Genomic DNA, 11,157 nt, shown 5'->3' with positions numbered 1-11,157 from the left:
AGACGGAGCTCGTCGGGGATGCACCGAACCAGAGGAGCTCGTCCAGATCCGGCAAGGAATGGTAGAGGCAGGCGCCAATGAGGGTTGCCTGAGGCATGGCGACGTCAGGAGGTCCTGCAGAAGAGGGATCGGGGTGAGAGGGAGCGCGAGGGGAAAACGAGAAGAGGAGAGGGAGTGGGATCGGCATGGGAGGTCCTCCGGGGGAGCTTGACGGCGACGAGATCTCCGGTGGCTGCTGACGATGCTGGCGGAGTGTGGCGCAGACGCGAGGTGGCGCTCGGGGCAGAGGCAGATGCCTCGATCCAGATTGGATCGAGCGCTGCGGGAGGAGCAGCGACGCGCTTCGGGTGGATATGGGCTTCCAGGGCCCCGATCTGGGTCCTGGCAGGCCGTGCGGCGGCGCAGGGGCGTGGGAAGGCATTGGGGACAGGTGGCGTGGCCCGATAGGACGAGGGTGGCGGCGCTGGTGGTGGCTGGCGGCGGCTAGCGAACGGCGGCGTTCCAAGTGGCGGCAAGGAAGCGGGCAGGCGCGGAAATTGAGGAGGGTAGGTGGATGGAGGTAGGTGGAGTCTAGGGGATGCCAAATTAGGAAGGAGGGTGTCCATATATAGCGAAAAATGGCTAGGGTTCGGGTCTAGGGATTGTTTCTGGACCCTCCGGTCTCGATCAGATAGCACCGGACGCAAGGAGGGGTAGGTTGGGCCTTGTGGGCTGTGAAGAGGAGGTTGGGCTAAGATGAGAGGGAAGGAGTGCAGACCGGCAACTGTTTCCGGAGACCGAAAACGTCCGACGTTTGACCGACTATACTGCCACTATAGTTTACCGTTGGGGCGTCAAACGGACTCCGAATGCGATGAAACTTGGTAGGCGACCTACTGACAACATAACAACACCGCATGCCAACTTTCATCCCATTCCGAGAACATTTTCCGGCCACTTATAAAATAATATTCCGGACGTGTCGCGGGCGCGTGCAAGTGTGTCTGGGCTCAGAATGGACGACGGAAAGAACTGGGGGAACCCGGACGAATGCAAGTTTTTGAAAAACATGATGATGCAATGCACATGATGACATGATAAAATGCAACACACAAGCAAAAGACATGGCAACGACAGTGAATAATTGGAAGACACCTGGCGCAACGGTCTCGGGGCGTTACAACACTCCACCACTACGAGAGGATCTCGTCCCGAGATCTAGGATGTCACCGGATGAAAACGAAAGAGGAAGAGAAGAGGTAAAACGAAGTTGCTTCTTTGACAAACGAGTGAAACCACGAACCTTGGGAGGTTAAACCATTTCAAGAAAATAATACAACGGGGGTGAACAAAGTTGGAAATACTCCGTTAGAAAAAAAGGAACAAGGAAGAACAAATTCAGACAACACTCCGGTTAACAAGAGATGCAAGACTTGATAAGATGAAAAGAACTTAAGCAGAGGACACAACACTCCGGTTAAATGGATAAGCATGAAAGAACACAATCCTCACAAATCGAGATGATGAGTGAAGAGAGCAACATCACAATGCCTCCAGAACAAATGTAAGAATGGAATCAAAAGAATGGAGGAGAAAACAACATCTTCTACCTCAAATGAGCTTGAAAAGGCATCCTTAGGAGAAGGGTCGAGCAGTTTTTGGAAAACCAACAACGAAAAGAGTAAGCTTGTAACGGGCTTATGGAAAACTTCTCAAAATTGAGGCGAAATTCTGCCACTACGGAAACAAAAGATTGGATTGATATCAACAAGAAGATTAGAAGCTTATTTCACCTGGAGGATAAATGAAGAACTTGGGTCATTTATAAGAACCATAAATAGCAACAATCCTTAGGGAAAGCTTTAGGTGAAATATAACCCAAGATAATTCCAATGAAGAGATTGATGGGTTGCAAAGGATCACATGAACGAATTGAAAATGATGGGTTTACAATATGTCATTCCGGACAACTTGTGAATCATGAAACACGAAGGGAAATTGTCAAGAATGACATAACGCCACCTCAAAAGATGAGATATGAAAGAATTGCACTTCAGAATGCAAGATGAATAATGCTTGAACTCCTCAAAACAAGACATGTGTTGAACAATATGTTTATTTTAGAGTACGGCTTGGCAGATCATAACTTCGAGAGAAATCTTGAAGAACAAATGGAGAATGAAAGAAAGCCTTGATGAACCACCAAGTTGAGTCATTGTGAGAACTCCGGTAATAAAAGGATTATCAAAAGAAGTGAAGGATGAAAAGAATAAGATTGAAGCCTTGCAATGATTCAGATGGATCTTCGTGATGATGAGAGCTTGGAACTCCAGGAAAAGAAAAGATGAAACAATTGAAACCGAGAATTTATTCATCGTGAACGAACTCCGAAAAAGAAAAGATGAAGCATCTCGAACCGAGAATGTGATATGAAGGACAACTCCAGAGAGAAAGATGAATCACCTGGATGAACCGAGAATAAGAATTATGTTATGCGTATCCTTCACCAATTTAGATTGATGACAAGCAACAGATTTGGCATACGACTTATTCTCGTAGAAAGGATAAGAGAGATATAGCGCAAACTTGAGAAGGACTTCAACGAACCACTGGTAGGATTGGAAAGAACGAATGAATTGATATGATAACGAAGGAAGAGAAATCTTGAACGAACCACCGTAAGGATTGAAAATGAATGAAGAAAATATAAAGAAACACCGGGAAGAATTAGAGAACGAAGATACTTGAGATAATTTAGATACAAGTGAACGAAGAGATCCCGAGATGATTAGAGAATATTTGAATCATGCACCGGAAGAATTCAAGAACTAGAGCTGAAAGCTAGAATGAATAATTCTGAGATGATGGGCTCTGGAGAATCAAACTGAAAAGACTCCTGAATTGCTCCGGATGGGTGAAAAGAATTCTCACAATCGAAAACAATTCTGAGAGGATGGCATAACGCTAGAACCATGAATCTTCGAGAGAACGAACCAAGATTTAGAGGAAACACTTCTTTGGTCTTCAAATGTTGAGAATGATGATGAGAAACACCACCATGAATTGTTGAGATACTCCGGAATGAAAATTAGAAAGGTTGAACCAACGATGAAAGAATTTGAAAGATCTTCGAGAAATACATATGAGTGATGACAATTCATACTTACATCGAACTTTGAAAGAATTAGAGGATAGCTCCGGGAAAATTAGAAGAGTCGGGTAAGATCCTGGGAAAGACCTGTGGGTTAGGGCCCACTCAAGAGAAACACTGTTGAAATGATTTGAAGAGAGATTGCACCGATTGAATTAAATGGCTTGAATGAGATAACAACCTCAAAATAACTTGAACAGATCGAGAATGGAAATGTGAATCTTCTGAGACATCTACGGCACTCCGGAACAAATGAATAGTGAGAGGTGGATGATTAAGAGATGCACCGACACGAGAAGGCATTTGAAATGAGAAAAGGATATGATCGACAAAGCTTGAATTGAATCCAGCGGAGAAGAAAAAAGAACAAAGAATAATAAACTTGAAGCTCCGTTAGTATCTTCCTGAGAATCACCGGATAAGAACATTGACAGAAAATAATGGAGAGACTTCCCATCAATAAAAGGATACTTGATTAAGAAATCTGAATCCTTGAAGAAAAATGGTGGGTGGGCGGGAAAACAAAGACAACTTGGGGGCAGATGAAACGAACACCGTTGAGAGAACTTAGAATTGAACTTGCGGATGTTTAAAATTATCGGATCCACTTGAAGAGAAACACGTCAGATGGAAAATGATTGACATGACAATCTCGATTATCATGAAGGATTAGTATTCACATAGAAATATGAGAACACCGTTTAGGCAAGGTATGGATTCAACACTTGACTTCGAAGCAACTTGAATACCACAACTCAAAACAAAACAAAGATTGGCTTGCAAAATAAGCCGGAACAAACATATGATAGATCCCATATCGTATCATGTGTCTGTTGGAAGGATATCCTACGAGCTACTTGAATTACCACTTATAAACTCCCGAAACTTTCTGGTTATGCAATCAGGTGTTGGGGATACAGGGGAAGCATAATATCTCACCCAAACTAACAATTCCTACATCCAGCTGTATCCATCCTTCAGCACATAACCAAGAAACCTTCAAAAATCGTGTACCTCAACCTTCGAAAAGCATCCGTTATACGAGTTATGGCAATACTCCCGAATCCCCACCCCAGTACTGGGTGGCATCGAGGTTATCTCACCAACAACTGCATAAAAGAGATTTTCGATGTCGGCGAACTCAAGTATTCCAGAACTGCAACGATAAAATTGTGACGACAACACCTCAGAGCTCAACTCCCCGGGACACTGCCACAACCCCTAAATGTTAGGAGGCACCAAGAACAATGTTCTTGTCGCAAGAATATCAGAACGATTCCAAGATACCCGCGTGATCCTAAAAAAATTTCATGAAATTTGAGGAGAGAAAAGTCAAAACTTCTACGTCAGGAGGCCTCACCAGAGCGATGAAGGGACTGAGGAGTAAAAAGAATCCTACTCTCCGATATGTATAATCCTAAGACTCAAAAAATTTTGTTCTAGACTCAACAACGTCAGCGATTCGATCAAGCAGGGGGCTCCTAAGTCAGGGATGGCTCTGATTACCAACTTGTAACACCCACAATGCGGCTATATCTCCCACGTGTCGAGGCACGACTTAGAGGCATAGCCGCATGGTAGGCTTGTCGCAAGAGGTGTAATCTTCACACAATCCTGTATACTGAATAAGAAAGGGATAAAGAGTTGGCTTACAATCGCCACTTCACACAAATAACATAGTTAAACATACGTCAATCGGAATACAATCAAGGTCCGACTATGGAACCAAAATAAAAGAAGACAACCCCATATGCTAGATCCCCGATCGTCCCAACTGGGCTCCACTACTGATCAACAGCAAAACGAAAGATAACAACGACCAAGATCTTCATCGAGCTCCCACTTGAGCTCGGATGTGTCACCTGCACTGGTATCATCGGCACCTGCAACTGTTTGGAAGAATCTGTGAGTCACGAGGACTCAGCGATCTCACACCCGTGACATCAAGACTATTTAAGCTTATGGGTAGGAAAGGGGTAGTAAGGTGGATCTGTAGCAAGCACTAGCATATATGGTGGCTAACATACGCAAATAAGAGCGAGAAGAGAAGCAACGCAACGGTCATGAACTAGAAGTGATCAAGAAGTGATCCTGAAACTACTTACGTTCAAGCATAACACAAGAACCGTGTTCACTTCCCGGACTCCGCTGGAAAGGGACCATCACGGCTACACACATGGTTGATTCATTTTAAATTAAGTCAAGTGTCAAGTTCTCTACAACCCGGCATTAACAAATTCCCATCTGCCACATAACCGCGGGCACGGCTCTCGAAAGTTCAAACCCTGCAGGGGTGTCCCAACTTAGCCCATCACAAGCTCTCACGGTCAATGAAGGATATTCCTTCTCCTAGGAAGACTCGATCAGAATCCCGGTTACAAGACATTTCAACAATGGTAAAACAAGACCAGCAAAGCTGCCCGAATGTGCCGACAAATCCCGATAGGAGCTGCACATATCTCGTTCTTAGGGCACACCAGATGGGCAAGACGTCGTGTTGGCATAGACCCTAGTTGCCCAAGGGGCGCCGGACATCGCCAGTTCGGACCAACACTTAGAGAAGCACTGGTCCAGGGGGGTTAAAGTAAAGATGACCCTCGGGAGCGCGACTCCCAAGGGAAAAGTATAGGTGGTGGTGAGGCAAATGGTAAAACCAAGATTGGGCCTTGCTGGAGGAGTTTTATTCAAAACTCTCAAGGGGTTCCCATAACACCCAACCGCGTAAGGAACACAAAATCAAGGAACATAACACCGGTATGACGGAAGCTAGGGCGGCAAGACTGGAACAAAACACCAGGCATAAGGCCGAGCCTTCCACCCTTTACCAAGTATATAGATGCATTAATTAAACAATAGATATAGTGATATCCCAACATAACCATGTTCCAACATGGAACAAACTTCATCTTCACTTACAACTAACAGCGCTATAAGAGGCGCTGAGCAAAGCGGTAACATAGCCAAACAACGGTTTGCTAGGAAGGTGGGTTAGAGGCTTGACATGGCAATATGGGAGGCATGATATAACAAGTGGTAGGTAGTGCCACATAGCGATAGAGCGAACAACTAGCAAGCAAAGATAGAAGTGATTTCGAGGGTATGGTCATCTTGCCTGAGATCCCGTAAGGAAGAAGAACGAGTCCATGAAGAAGACAAACGGATGTAGTCGAACGGATCCTCACAACTCCGAAATGAAATCGAAGCTAACGAGAGAAGCAAACCGGAAATAAGCAAGCAACATAGTAAACAACCATCACCTAAACATGGCATGATGCGCAACCAAGTATGATGCATGCCCGGTTTAATGAGGCATGGCATGGCAAAATGCACAAACAACTCTACAAGTTAAGTGGAGCTCAATATGCAACGAGTTGCATATTAACAAAACACCACATCAATTATTTAGTTCTCTCCTGTTTATGTACCCAATAATATTAAATGTTATTAAACATGGCAAGAGGTGAAGCATAATAAAACTACCTATCTGGGCAAATTTAAATGAGGCCGGAACAACAAGCAACAAGTCCAGGAAAATCCTCATGTGCATATTTTAGGTTTTGTACTGTTCTCCCCTAAACATAATTTTAGAGTTGTTAAACATGCTAGATAAGTGCACCATGTTAAACTAGGCATTTTTCTACCCCATTTACATATAAAGTTTATTTAAAACCGAGCTACGGTTATTTAGTTATGAAATAAATCATTTTAACATGGCATATGAGCAAATTTAATCAAACAACATTTTAACATGCATGAAAGTGGCATATTATGAAACTAGACGAAAATCTAAGCAATTTTCATATATAGGTTGTTTAATTCTGATGCATGGTTTGTGAAATATTAAATGCATGAACTAGAAGGGGTTTTCTATAAAACAGGTAATTCGCTGGTTAAAAGAAAAAACACAGAGCTTAAAAAAATAGACTCTGGGCCGAATCTGGTGGAACTGGGCTTCCAACATCGGGCTCCAGGGAGCTGGCAGATCTGGGCCTCAACCCAGTTTGGTCGAGAGGGAGGCCGGCAAGAGTGACGCACAGCTGGGCCGGCTGGTGCGGCCCACGGCACGTAGGAGGCAGGCCGTCTCAGCGCTGCTTGCTAGGAGCGGTTGCTGGGCCTTGAGGAGGGACGCGGTCCGTGTGTGGTCAATGCACGGGTGCACTCGAGCCGTTGCTCAATGCAGAGGATGGCGCGGCAGCCGGCGAAGCTCCGGCGACGGAGGAAGACGGAGCTCGCCGGGGATGGACCGAACCAGAGGAGCTCGTCCAGATCCGGCAAGGAATGGTAGAGGCATGCGCCGGCGAGGGATTCCTGAGGCATGGCGACGTCAGGAGGTCCTGCAGAAGAGGGATCGGGGTGAGAGGGAGTGCGAGGGGAATACGAGAAGAGGAGAGGGAGCGGGATCGGCCTGGGAGGTCCTCCGGCGGAGCTTGACGGCGACGAGATCTCCGGTGGCCGCCGGCGATGCTGGCGGGGTGCGGCGCAGACGCGAGATGGCGCTCGGGGCAGAGGCAGATGCCTCGATCCAGATTGTATCTGAAGGAAATATGCCCTAGAGGCAATAATAAAGTTATTATTTATTTCCTTATATCATGATAAATGTTTATTATTCATGCTAGAATTGTATTAACCGGAAACATAATACATGTGTGAATACATAGACAAACAGAGTGTCACTAGTATGCCTCTACTTGACTAGCTCGTTAATCAAAGATGGTTATGTTTCCTAACCATGGACAAAGAGTTGTTATTTGATTAACGGGATCTCATCATTAGGTGAATGATCTGATTGACATGACCCATTCCATTAGCTTAGCACCCGATCATTTAGTATGTTGCTATTGCTTTCTTCATGACTTATACATGTTCCTATGACTATGAGATTATGCAACTCCTGTTTTTCGGAGGAAAACTTTGTGTGCTACCAAACGTCACAACGTAACTGGGTGATTATAAAGATGCTCTACAGGTGTCTCCAAAGGTACATGTTGGGTTGGCGTATTTCGAGATTAGGATTTGTCACTCCGATTGTCGGAGAGGTATCTCTGGGCCCTCTCGGTAATGCACATCACATAAGCCTTGCAAGCATTACAACTAATGAGTTAGTTGTGAGATGATGTATTATGGAACGAGTAAAGAGACTTGCCGGTAACGAGATTGAACTAGGAATTGAGATACCGACGATCGAATCTCGGGCAAGTAACATACCGATGACAAAGGGAACAACGTATGTTGTTATGCGGTCTGACCGATAAAAGATCTTCATAGAATATGTAGGAGCCAATATGAGCATCCAGGTTCCGCTATTGGTTATTGCCGGAGACGTGTCTCGGTCATGTCTACATTGTTCTCGAACCCGTAGGGTCCGCACGCTTAAGGTTTCGATGACAGTTATATTATGAGTTTATGCATTTTGATGTACCGGAGTTTGTTCGGAGTCCCGAATGTGATCACGGACATGACGAGGAGTCTCGAAATGGTCGATACATAAAGATTGATATATTGGAAGCCTATATTTGGATATCGGAAGTGTTTCGGGTGAAATCGGGATTTTACCGGAGTACCGGGAGGTTACCGGAACCCCCCGGGAGGTTTATGGGCCTTAGTGGGCTTTAGTGGAAGAGAGGAGAGGTGGCCAGGGCTGGGCCGCGTGCCCCTCCCCCCCCCTAGTCCGAATAGGATAAGGAGAAGGGGGTGGCGCCCCCCTTCCTTCTCTCTCTCCTCTTTCCCCCTCCCGAATCCTATTCCAACTAGGAAAGGGGGGGAATCCTACTCCCAGTGGGAGTAGGACTCCTCCTGGCGCGCCCTCCTCCTGGCCGGCCGCACCCCCCCCCTTTGATCCTTTATATACGGGGGCAGGGGCACCCAGGACACACAAGTTGATCCACGTGATCATATTCTTAACCGTGTGCGGTGCCCCCTTCCACCATAGTCCTCGATAATATTGTAGCGGTGCTTAGGCGAAGCCCTGTGACGGTTGTACAACAAGATCATCACCACGCCGTCGTGCTGATGGATCTCTTCCCGACACTTTGCTGGATCGAAGTCCGGGGATCGTCATCGAACTGAACGTGTGCTAGAACTCGGAGGTGACGTAGTTTCGGTGCTTGATCGGTCGGGCCGTGAAGACGTACGACTACATCAACCGCGTTGTGCTAACGCTTCCGCTGCGGTCTACAAGGGTATGTAGATCACACTCTCCCCTCTCGTTGCTATGCATCACCATGATCTTGAGTGTGCGTAGGAATTTTTTTGAAATTACTACGTTCCCCAACAGTGGCATCCGAGCCTAGGTTTTATGTGTTGATGTTATGTGCACGAGTAGAACACAAGTGAGTTGTGGGCGATATAAGTCATACTGCTTACCAGCATGTCATACTTTGGTTCGGCGGTATTGTTGGACGAAGCGGCCCGGACCGACATTACGCGTACGCTTACGCAAAACGGTTCTCCCGACGTGCTTTGCACAAAGGTGGCTAGCCGGTGACAGTTTCTCCAACTTTAGTTGAACCAAGTGTGGCTACGCCCGGTCCTTGCGAAGGTTAAAACAACACCAACTTGACAAACTATCATTGTGGTTTTGATGCGTAGGTAAGATTGGTTCTTGCTTAAGCCCGTAGCAGCCACGTAAAACTTGCAACAACAAAGTAGAGGACGTCTAACTTGTTTTTGCAGGGCATGTTGTGATGTGATATGGTCAAGACATGATGCTAAATTTTATTGTATGAGATGATCATGTTTTGTAACCGAGTTATCGGCAACTGGCAGGAGCCATATGGTTGTAGCTTTATTGTATGCAATGCAATCGCGCTGTAATGCTTTACTTTATCACTAAGCGGTAGCGATAGTCATGGAAGCATAAGATTGGCGAGACGACAACGATACTACGATGGAGATCAAGGTGTCACGCCGGTGACGATGGTGATCACGACGGTGCTTCGAAGATGGAGATCACAAGCACAAGATGATGATGGCCATATCATATCACTTATATTGATTGCATGGAATGTTTATCTTTTATGCATCTTATCTTGCTTTGATTGACGGTAGCATTATAAGATGATCTCTCACTAATTATCAAGAAGTGTTCTCCCTGAGTATGCAACGCTGCGAAAGTTCTTCGTGCTAAGACACCACGTGATGATCGGGTGTGATAGGCTCTATGTTCAAATACAACGGGTGCAAAACAGTTGCACACGCGGAATACTCAGGTTATACTTGACGAGCCAAGCATATACAGATATGGCCTCGGAACACAGAGACCAAAAGGTCGAGCGTGAATCATATAGTAGATATGATCAACATAGTGATGTTCACCAATGAAACTACTCCATCTCATGTGATGATCGGACATGGTTTAGTTGATTTGGATCACGTAATCACTTAGAGGATTAGAGGGATGTCTATCTAAGTGGGAGTTCACTAAGTAATATGATTAATTGAACCTAAATTTATCATGAACTTAATACCTGATAGTATCTTGCTTATTTATGTTTGACTGTAGATAGATGGCCCGTGATGTTGTTCCGTTGAATTTTAATGCATTCCTTGAGAAAGCAAAGTTGAAAGATGATGGTAGCAATTACACGGACTGGGTCCATAACTTGAGGATTATCCTCATTGCTGCACAGAAGAATTATGTCCTGGAAGCACCGCTGGGTGCCAGGCCTGCTGCTGGAGCAACACCAGATGTTATGAACGCCTGGCAGAGCAAAGCTGATGACTACTCGATAGTTCAGTGTGCCATGCTTTACGGCTTAGAATCAGGACTTCAACAACATTTTGAACATCATGGAGCATATGAGATGTTCCAGGAGATGAAGTTAATATTTCAAGCAAATGCCCGGATTGAGAGATATGAAGTCTCCAATAAGTTCTATAGCTGCAAGATGGAGGAGAACAGTTCTGTCAGTGAGCATATACTCAAAATGTCTGGGTATAATAATCACTTGATTCAATTGGGAGTTAATCTTCCAGATGATTGCGTCATTGATAGAATTCTCCAATCACTACCACCAAGCTACAAGAGC

The sequence above is a fragment of the Triticum dicoccoides genome, chromosome 7A (assembly GCF_002162155.2).
Source record: "Triticum dicoccoides isolate Atlit2015 ecotype Zavitan chromosome 7A, WEW_v2.0, whole genome shotgun sequence".
Lineage (NCBI taxonomy): Eukaryota > Viridiplantae > Streptophyta > Magnoliopsida > Poales > Poaceae > Triticum > Triticum dicoccoides.
Note: the sequence above shows the minus strand (reverse complement) of the source record.